Source organism: Schistocerca cancellata, chromosome 3, assembly GCF_023864275.1.
Source record: "Schistocerca cancellata isolate TAMUIC-IGC-003103 chromosome 3, iqSchCanc2.1, whole genome shotgun sequence".
NCBI lineage: Eukaryota > Metazoa > Arthropoda > Insecta > Orthoptera > Acrididae > Schistocerca > Schistocerca cancellata.
In genome coordinates, this window is record NC_064628.1 from 270,730,453 (window position 1) to 270,742,037 (window position 11,585).

The window sequence follows — 11,585 nt, forward strand, 5'->3', positions numbered from 1 at the left end:
CCCAAAGAAGCTTGCTGCTCTAGAATCTTGGCCTTTACTTGAGAAATAAATTTTTGAGACTGCGCGTTTGGAACACAGAGTTGTGTGGAAGTGAATCACGGACTGTGGGAACAATCGAAAGGAACAGACTCGAAGCATTTGAGATATGTGTTGAATATTAGGTGGTCTGATAAGAAATGAGGAGGTTCTCCGCGGAATCGGCGAGGAGAGGAACACGTGGAGAAAACTGAAAAGAAGATGGGGGGAGGATGATGGAACATGTGTTAAGACATCAAAAAGTAACTGCCATGGTACTTTCAGAAAATGTAGGGGCAGATAGAGATTGGAATTTTATTATTTTTATTGATACCGTTTCTGGCCGTCACGTGCGGCTGTCACCAGCCCGCAGCCTGAAGTCTAGTGTGCATCGGCCGCAGGCCTCATCGTTCTTGTTTCATCTGAAAATGGGCTTCTAATCACGTGAAACTAGTCGTTATTGACAAATGAAACTTTTACAACTGAAGCGGCTTGTTATCTGATTCCATGATGCTAAGTTGCGGATGTCCCGTCAACCAAATTTCATTTTTATTTTTATTTTATTTATTTTTTTCAAGTCGTCAGTTTGCTGACTGTTTTGATGTGGCCCACCACGAATTCCTCTCCTGTGCCAACCTCTTCATATCAGAGTAGCACATCTCTGTCACCTTCTACAGTTTTTACCCTCTATAGCTCCTTATACTACCATGAAAGTTATTCCCTGATATCCTACCATCGTACACGACAAGGTCATTGGCTGAAAGAGGGTGAGTTCTTACGCCGGAGGTCTTCGGCCGCCAATGCTGATGATTTTGTATCAAAATTTATCGGCGGCGGTGTTCGAATCCGCGACCGAGGAGGTTTTGCTTACTAATCAGAGACGCTATCCCTGGACAAATAGTTGAGGATATTAGTTGCAAGTGCTTCTCTGAAACGAATTTTGCAGGGAAGAGGACTTCATGATGGAAAACTTTTTTAAAAAATCGAAAAAAGAACTTATACCGTTTCTCGCTGCAGAATCTTACAGGAATAATATCTTAGTCTTTGTGAAAGCTTTCCTAAGTGTCAAGAAACCAAAATAAACAAAGACTTTTAAGAAAGCGTAGAAACACTAAAACATGAATGAACGTGGCGACATCGCTCTCTCATCAAGTAAAACTTTCTTCCCGAGAAACGTTGACCACAGCCGGCCGGAGTGGCCGTGCGGTTCTAGGCGCCTCGGGCATGGATGTGTGTGATGTCCTTAGGTTAGTTAGGTTTAATTAGTTCTAAGTTCTAGGGGACTGATGACCTCAGAAGTTAAGTCGCATAGTGATCAGAGCCATTTGAACCATGGTTGACGTCATTCAGTCGTAAGAACAAATACTCATATGTTAACACATAGAGTAGGTTATCATATTGTTGAGTGGTGCATTTTAACCTGTAATTAAAATACTTACACTTCTGATCAAGGTTATCGGAATGTTCCCGATGACTGTAAAGGAAATGATGGAATTGGAAATCCCCTCCCAAGTATTCCCAGCTGGAGTTGCTCCTGCTCACTACCTGGCCTGGTATTTAGCCGAAAAAAAAAGAATAAAACCACTAACTCTGCAATGCGCTGATTACTGCTGTCACCGTTCTGTAAACTTAACGTGGAAAATTTTAGCAGGTTTAAATAAAGAGAAGCGGTGTTTGCAACTAACGCATGGGCGCACGCTTGTATTATTGTTTGCAAGCCACTTTAATTAAGTGCTACGTACCGATAAATAAAATATTGGTAAAGGCCTGATATAAATTGATCAGTGAACTGGATTAATATCAGACATGTTTCCCTGTATATTCTGCTTTAAATAATTACTAAATTAGTGAACTAATTGCGATAGCAGTACGGTTCGATAAATTTTAACCAGTACACACAGTCCTTTAAATATCTTTGCCGGCCGCTGTGGCCGAGCGGTTCTATTCCCTTCTGTCCGGAACCGCGCTGCTGCTACGGTCGCAGGTTGGAATCCTGCCTCGGGCATGGATGTGATATCTTTGGAACGGACACCGTGGATGAGCGAAGTTATTTCCTGTGTTCTGTAAAATAAAATGGTTCAAATGGCTCTGAGCACTATGCGACTTAACTTCTGAGGTCATCAGTCCCCTAGAACTTAGAACTACTTAAACCTAACTAACCTAAGGACATCATACACATCCATGCCTGAGGCAGGATTCGAACCTGCGACCGTAGTGGTCGCGCGGTTCCAGATGTTTTCTGTAATTAATGAGCGATTCTGTACCAAGGAACGTGTTTCAGATATGGAAAATACACGTCTCACGTATGGTTGGGTGCTACTGAAATCATGAGGGCTACGGTAACTTTTTGAGACGCTTTTGCGAAGGTTTATTAAGCTACAGTTCCTTATGCTAAATCTGTATTTACAGTAATGGCCATTAAAATTGCTACACCAAGAAGAAATGCAGATGATAAACGGGTATTCATTGAACAACTATGTTATACTAGAGCTAACAAGTGATTACATTTTCACGCAATTTGGGTGCATAGATCCTGAGAAATCAGTACCCAGAACAACCACCTCTGACAGTAATAACGGCCTTTATACGCATGGGCATTGAGTCAAACAGAGCTTGGATGGCGTGTACAGGTACAGCAGGCCATGCAGCTTCAACACGATACCATAGTCCATCAAGAGTAGTGACTGGCGTATTGTGACGAGCCAGTTGCTCGGCCACCATTGACAAGACGTTTTCAATTGGTGAGAGATCTGGAGAATGTGCTGGCCAGGGCAGCAGTCGAACATTTTCTGTATCCAGAAAGGCCCGTATAGGACCTGCAACATGCAGTCGTGCATTATCCTGCTGAAATGTAGGGTTTCGCAGGGATCGAATGAAGGGTAGAGCCACGGGTCGTAACAAATCTGAAATGTAACGTCCACTGTTGAAAGTGCCGTCAATGCGAACCAGAGGTGTCCGAGACGTGTAACCAATGGCACCCCATACCATGAGGCCGGGTGATACGCCAGTATGGCGATGACGAATACATGCTTCCAATGTGCGTTCACCGCGATGTCGCCAAACACGGATGCGACCATCATGATGCTGTAAACAGAACCTAGATTCATCCGAAAAAATGACGTTTTGCCATTCGTGCACCCAGATTTGTCGTTGAGTTCACCATCGCAGGCGCTCCTGTCTGTGATGCAGTGTCAAGGGTAACCGCAGCCATGGTCTGCGAGCTGATAGTCAATGCTGCTGCAAACGTCGTCGAACTGTTCGTGCAGATGGTTGTTGTTTTGCAAACGTCCCCATCTGTTGACTCAGGGATCGAAACGTGACTGCACGATCCGTTACAGCCATGCGGATAAGATACCTTGCCTGTCATCTCGACTGCTAGTGATACGAGGCCGTTGGGATCCAGCACGGCGTTCCGTATTACCCTCCTGAACCCACCGATTCCATATTCTGCTAAGAATCATTGGATCTCGACTTACGCGAACAGCAGTGTCGCGATACGATAAACCGCAATCGCGATAGGCGGTCACACCCGTTATTGATGTACCAGCATTTCACATTTGCGATGGCTTATTTCGCGCTTACGATACCTGTGATCTTCCAATCTTAATCACATAAATATGTTACCTAAGAAATGTGTGCCCGAATTTCATCATTCTCCTTTAATTATCATCTTGTTTTGCAGTTTTTTTCGTTAGTGTATCTACATCTATATCCATACTCCGCAAGCCACCTGACGGTGTGTGGTGGAGGGTATCTTGAGTACCTCTATCGGTTCTCCCTTCTATTACAGTCTCGTATTCCAGTTGCTGACCTGCTATATTGTAACTAAATGATAAAGGATCTTTCTTTCTATGTATTTGCAGCACATTACACTTGTCTACATTGAGATTCAATTGTCATTCCCTGCACCATGTGTCAATTCGTTGCAGATCCTCCTGCATTTCAGTACAATTTTCCATTGTCACAACCTCTTGATATACTACACCATCATCCGCAAAAAGCCTCAGTGAACTTCCGATGTTATCCACAAGGTCATTTATATATATTGTGAATAGCAACGTTCCTACGACACTCCTCTGCAGCAGATGACTGCTGTCTGCTGGTTTTAAAACTGATGGTCGTTACACGGACGATACCTTTGAAACAGATTTGCCCTTGTCTTTTTTCGGACTCATGAACTGTTTTCACTGATTTGAAAATGATATTTTCACTCGGCAGCGGAGTGTGCGATGATATGAAACGTCGTGGCGAATTAAAACTTTATGGAGGACCGAGATTCGAACTCGGAACGTTTACTTTTAGCGGCTAAGTGCTCTCTACCGACTGAGGTATACGAGCATGAATCTCGACCCATCCTCACAGCATTACTTCCTCCAGTGCCTCATTTACTACCTTCCAAACTTCACAGTTCTCCACGAAATTTGCAGGACTAGCAGTCGTGGAAGAAAGGATATTGCGGAGACGTGGTCGGACTGACACTCCAATTCAGGACATTTGCCTTTTGCGTGAGGACGAACTGTCATCTCACCATCATTGCCGCTACAGTCTGAGCACATCACACTGTTCTACTGGACTCTGCCAAGTCCGTCTTCCCGCTGTGCTGTATTGCTGCAGGAGTTTGTTCAAAAATGTTAAAATGTGTGTGAAATCTTATGGGACTTAACAGCTAAGGTCATCAGTCCCTAAGCTTACACACTGCTTAACCTAAATTATCCTAAGGACAAACACACACAGCCATGCCCGAGGAACGACTCTAACCTCCGCCGGGACCAGCCGCACAGTCCGTGACTGCAGCAGGAGTTTGTCAGAAATGTTCGACCACATGTGGTGGAAACAGTTCCTCAGGACATCTGTACTGCCGTGACCTATGTGCTGCAAAACACAGTAACTTGCTCACGTTATTGTCAAGATCACTAATTGTGTCAAGCGATAAATACTGATCTTGTGATACTTCTGTTTCATCTATGTTGTTGTGGACTTCACTTTCTTCTGGATAAAAGGACCCAACGATTTAAGTAGAATTGTATTAGTGCTTGAAGACCAATAAATATATCAACTACAAAAGTTTTTACTTATTGTTCAAATGGTTCAAATGGCTCTGAGCACTATGGGACTTAACATCGGAGGTCATCAGTCCACTAGAACTTAGAACTACTTAAACCTAACTAACCTAAGGACATCACACACATCCATGCCCGAGGCAGGATTCGAACGTGCGACTGTAGCGGTCGTGCGGTTCCAGACTGAAGCGCCTAGAACCGCTCGGCCACACGGGCCGGCCATAGTATTTTCGGGTAAGATTTATCTGTATTTGCGATGTAATGGCATTACACATTTGCAGAAAACTTGTGGGTAAACCTTACGTCGGTGATGACGTAACTTTTCAGGCAATGTACGTTGGCTGAAAAAAATTCCGTTCTGCATGAGTGAATCCTCACGCTATTCCTGCACGATGGTCATGTACTGTTTTCGCGTGAAATGCGAACAAGTGAAAGTCATTACTTGAATTCGTGTAACACGAGGAGAACCGACAACTTGTAGCTGCGTCGGTTCTCGAAAACTCCGAGAAAACGTTAGATTTGAGAGCTTAATGGTCCTCTTGTTTTAATGATTGCCCAATACTACGAACACTCCTTACGCTGTGAAACTATGGCGTGCGTTGTACAATCAGCTTTACACTCCGGTGAGCACGAGTACAACGATAACGAAAGATAAAAAAGATAAATAAAGCGAGTTCAAATAAGTTGGTAACGAATGCACGTGGAGCGCCAGTCGCTGTGAGACGTCAGGCTGTCACGCACCGCGGCTCCGCTCCGGCGCGCTTTAATCACGTACAGCGCGGGGTAGGCGGGTCGGCCGCGAACGGCTGGGCGGCTTTTGTACGACGGCGGCGTTTTTCGGATCACTGTGCAATTCCTGCTTTCGTGCTCGAGAGAGCGGAAACTGGATGGCGAGTTCTGGGCCACGTCACAGCGGCACAGTGCCCGCACAGCTTATCTGACTGCGTAGTGCTGCCGAGTTAAGATAACACACACGCGAAACATCGGCGTCGTCTGTAGCGTGATGCTCTATTTATCACGCTAACAGTCCCATTTGTCTTCACCGTAAAAGTAACTTTTTGTCCAGGAGAAAAAAAGTCAAGTAAATACTGCTTATCTGCTAGGAGGACAAGAATAGCATGAAGACGGTTCCTCGAAAGATGTTCAATAGCGTATCACTATATACCATTCACGTAAACATGGCGTTATTAAAAACGTGATATAAAAGTGATTGTGACTCTTCCGTTCAAACACTGCAGGAACCCCGGGTTACGAAACTTGTCGATTTGCTGGCGTTGACAGTAAGGGAATGCAAACAAAGGAAAATGCACACCGATCATTCAGTCAAACGTTTTCCGCTGAAGGTTTGTGACGGAAGTCATACAAACCTTCAAGTAAGTGTGTGTCATCTCGCACAAGCGACGTATTTACTACGCGAGCTATACCGCTTACGATATTCGTGTGGGTATCTGTTGTAATTTGCCCAACAGAATGTCCCGAAATTCTCGGACATTCAGGGTCGCTTATAAACCCTAATCATTTCGCTTCTATTGTCAACTTACCGAGGTGTATAATGAATATCACGATATTCGAATCAAATATACCCACAGTTGTCATTCGTTTATGGATCTGTATAGCTGGTCCATCACCTATATAGTAATATGAACCATACGCTTTTAAAGCAAACTATTTTCGACGCTGCAACCGAATGAGCAATTGGGTCGCTTAAGATAAGTTCGACGGTCATTGTATTAATACCTACTAATCTGAGTTTTTTAATACTCAAGTATCTAGTATTCCAAAGAAAAATAAAACTATATATATATAATGAAATGAATACCCCTAGCTGCATACAGGCGTTGAAATAAGTCAACGGGGACAGATGTTGTTGATCGTTGTGTTTGGTCATTGCGGACGTCACATGACAACCGTTCAAGTTCGTTTGTTGATCCTTCCACTCAGTTTTTATCACACAGAGGCCAACCAGCTCTCGGACCGGACACGCTGAGCTACCATGACAGATGAAAATGTGTGCCCCGACTGGGACTCGAACCCGGGATCTTCTGCTTACATAGCAGACACTCTATCAATCTGAGCCATCGAGGACACAGAGGATAGTGAGACAGCAGGGACTTATCTCTGGCACGCATCCCGTGAGACCCACATTCACAACTTATTGTCCCGCACTATATTCATAGTGTCCCTGCCCAGTATATTTATTACTCGCGACTTTACCGCCGATTCCCGTTAGAGTTCGGGCACTGTTTGTGCATCCGCACAGAATAATTTGGTCAAATGGCCGGTGAGCCTTCACTATATATATATATATATATATATATATATATATATATATATATATATATATGAAAATAGTATCTATTCTTCTGTTCTTTCGGACATGATGATGATGTTTGGTTTGTGGGGTGCTCAAATGCGCGGCAATCAGCACCCGTACAAATACCCAATCTTTACTCAGTCCAATCTCGCCCTTTCCGTGAATGAAGATGAGATGATGATGTAAACACAAACACCGAGTCCCCGGGCTGAGAAAATCCCCAACCCGGCCGGGAATCGAACCCAGAACCCCGTGATCCAGAGACAGCAACGCTAGCCATTAGACCACGAGCTGCGGACGCCAGGTTATGTGGGAGTGGTGGTACATAAACGTTGTCTTTAACGAAACCCCACAGGAAGGAGGGTGTCAAATCCGGTGACCATAGAGCCCTGCTGAGACATGCTAAGTCTTTACACTGTTATCATGGAATTGCACTTCGAAAACTCGAGAACACAATCTGCAGCGGAGTAGGCATTTTAAACAATTGACGGTTACCAAGCAAACCAGAAGACAATTAACATCTAGCGGCTATTAATATAAACTAGACTATGTATTTGTTTCTCCAATAGCCAAGCCGCGGCGCAGCGATCGGTAGTTTGGACAAAATAATACTTTGTAATTCGCATATTTTTTTAAACACTCTGTATTTTGATGGAGCGGTAGTCTGAGATCTTCGCTTTTAATGTACGAGTATGCAACAATTAGTCATTGGCTATCTATTGGCTAGTCACGTATGACAGGATCAGGTGAGCCCTCAGAAGGGAGTGAATACTGGTGTCCCCGCGTTCTCTAGTAAGGTACACAGACGTCAGTTGTCATTTGTGGACGTTTTATTTAAGCAAACAGCTGTAATGCGAATCTTAATGCTGTGAAAGTTTGAAGGGCAGTCTGTTTGATCCTAGAAGGATGGACTTACCGTCGTGTTGCTGCAGATGCCAATGTCTCTACATCTGTCAATAGGTCAGGGACACACTACTAGAAGACAGGTCAGTTGGCGAGTTGGAAAAGATCGGCGACGCATTACAGCTCCAAGGGAAAACCGATATCTGACCACCCTTGTGTTGCGGCTTCGTACGACTACCACCAGAGCACTGAAAGACGATCTGAGAAAGGTAGGTGGAGCTGCTGTATCCGACTGAACTGTAAAGAACAGATATGAGAATAGACCTTACGACCCAGACGTCCTGTTCGAGTAGGCTGCTTGGCACAAAATCTCGCAGCTCGCCTGCAATTGTGGCGCTCCCATCAATTGGTACATCACTGGCGAAACGTCTTATTCAATGACGTGTCCAGATTTCGTTCGACGCAAGGTGAGGACCATGTTCGTGCGTGGAGACGTCACGGTGAGCGGTACCTGCCAAATGTTGTACAGGAAATGGACAGATTCGGCCAAGGTTCTGTGGGGTGTGGGGAGGCATCAGTGTTGACAGCTGTTGTTGTCCATGGTCGCCTTACCGTCAGGCAGTGCGTCGGACAGATGCTGCTGTACCATGTGGTGGCTGCTGCATACGTTGGTGGCCCTGAATTCCTTCTCGTAAACTATTTTGGAAAGGTCTATATCACTGGCATCACTAGGGATTGAATTAATGTAATTATCAGCGATTATTGCCGACCTAAACCCCATCGAGCATGTATGGGACGTGGTTGACAGACGCGTTCGTGTTCGTCGTCTTCCAACAAAGACTCTCCAAGAACTCTCAAGAGCTGTTTCTGAACAATGAGAACGGATATCAAAGGGTGACCTTCGTAGACTTACACGGAGGTATCGCGCGGTGACGAACGTCCACGGAAGTCATACAAGCTACTGGAGCTCTCAAAGTCTAATTAGAAGCGCCCAGGATGATGTGATGAATGACTGATTCCACTTTGGTTTGGACGCCTGTTGGACACTTCAGTTCTTGTCACGTAAATGAACGACGATGTAATGATATTTGCTTGGGTACATAATTTGGAAAGATGAAGATATAACTTACTAACATAGTCAATTCCCAAGTGTTGCTCCATGTAGTACACCAGATAACCGAACTCATATTCCCGTGATTCCTGTGAGCAGTGAATAAAACACAGAAAGGCGTAAACTGAAAGAATATGTCAGAATTATGCTAATTTTTTATTAATTGAGGCGACAACTTACATTCTTAACACTGTCAGTTCTCAAGTACGGTTATTGGTGGCGGTGGTACCCTACATCCAAGAGTTTCTTTCGTACTCGCTGTAGCCACCACATCTTAAGGTAAGTGGACTGTGTAATGGAATATTTCCTGTATCACTAGCTGCGTGACTAGACGACCTACATCTGGGTCTCCTTTTTTGACACTCAACTTGAAGTCCATATACTAGTTGAGGATATACTAGAGCTATTTCCCCACATTAGTTCACAGTTTCTATCTTATGATCGAGCTGTCCTCTTCCTTCACGAGACGTCATATGTTTTGGCATGCATTAACTGGTCATCAAGCTCTCACTTGAACGTATCTAAAACAATTGTGGCAGTAGCTTCCATGAGGCTAAATTCCCTAAGGCGCTGCAGTCATGGACTGTGCGGCTGGTCCCTGCGGATCTTCGAGTCTCCCCTCGGACAGGGCTGTGTGTGTTTGTCCTTAGGATAATTTACACTACTGGCCATTAAAATTGCTACACCACAAAGATGACGTGATACAGACGCGAAATTTAACCGACAGGAAGAAGGTGCTGTGATATGCAAATGATTAGCTTTTCAGAGCATTCACACAAGGTTGGCGCCGGTGGCGACACCTACAACGTGCTGACATGAGGAAAGTCTCCAACCGATTTCTCATATACAAACAGCAGTTGACCGACGTCGCCTGGTGAAACGTTGTTGTGATACCTCGTGTAAGGAGGAGAAATGCGTACCATCACGTTTCCGACTTTGATAAAGGTCGGATTGTAGCCTATCGCGATTGCGGTTTATCGTATCGCGACATGGCTTCTCGCGTTGGTCGAAATCCAATGACTGTTCGCGGAATATGGAATCGGTGGGTTCAGGAGGGTAATACGGAACGCCGTGCTGTATCCCAACGGCCTCGTATCACTAGCAGTCGAGATGACAGGCAAGGTATCTTATCCGCATGGCTGTAACGGATCGTGCAGCCACGTCTCGATCCCTGAGTGAACAGATGGGGACGTTTGCAAGACAACAACCATTTGCACGAAGAGTTGGACGACATTTGGAGCAGCATCGTGTATCAGCTCGGAGACCATGGCTGCGGTTACCCTCGACGCTGCATCAGAGACAGGAGCGCCTGCGATGGTGTACTCAAGGACGAGCCTGTGTGCACGAATGGCAAAATTCCATTTTTTTTCGGACGAATCCAGGTTTTGTTTACAGCATCATGATGGTCGCATCCGTGTTTGGCGACATCGCGGTGAACGCACATTGGAAGCGTGTATTCGTCATCGCCATACTGGCGTATGACCCGGCGTGATGGTATGGAGTCTCTGTCACCTCTGGTTCGCATTGACGGCACTTTGAACAGTGGACGCTACATTTCAGATGTGTTACGACCCGTGGCTCTACCCTTCATTTGATCCCTGCGAAACCCTACATTTCAGCAGGATAATGCACGACTGCATGTTACAGGTCCTGTACGGGCCTTTCTGAATACAGAAAATGTTCGACTGCTGCCCTGGCCAGCACATTCTCCAGATCTCTCACCAACTGAAAACGTCTGGTCAATGGTGGCCGAGCAACTGGCTCGTCACAATACTCCAGTCACTACTCTTGATGAACTGTGGTATCGTGTTGAAGCTGCATGGGCAGCTGTAACTGTACACGCCATTCAAGCCGTTATTACGGCCAGAGGTGGTTGTTCTGGCTACTGATTTCTCAGGATCTATGCACCCAAATTGCGTGAAAATGTAACCACATGTGAGTTCTAGTATAATATATTTGTCCAGTGAATACCCGTCTATCATCTGCATTTCTTCTTGGTGTAGCAATTTTAATGGCCAGTAGTGTAGGTTAATTAGTATGTAAGCTTAGGGACTGATGACCTTAGCAGTTGAGTCCCGTAAGATTTCAGACACATTTGAACTTTTTTTTTTTTTTTTGCTAAATTCCACCTCATCGCGCAAAACAGAGTGACACATCGTATCTTAGCAATACTGAATGTGACAGTATTTCCAGCCACGCACTGTCATCTGCCTAGGCGACAGGATATATATCTTTGCAACAT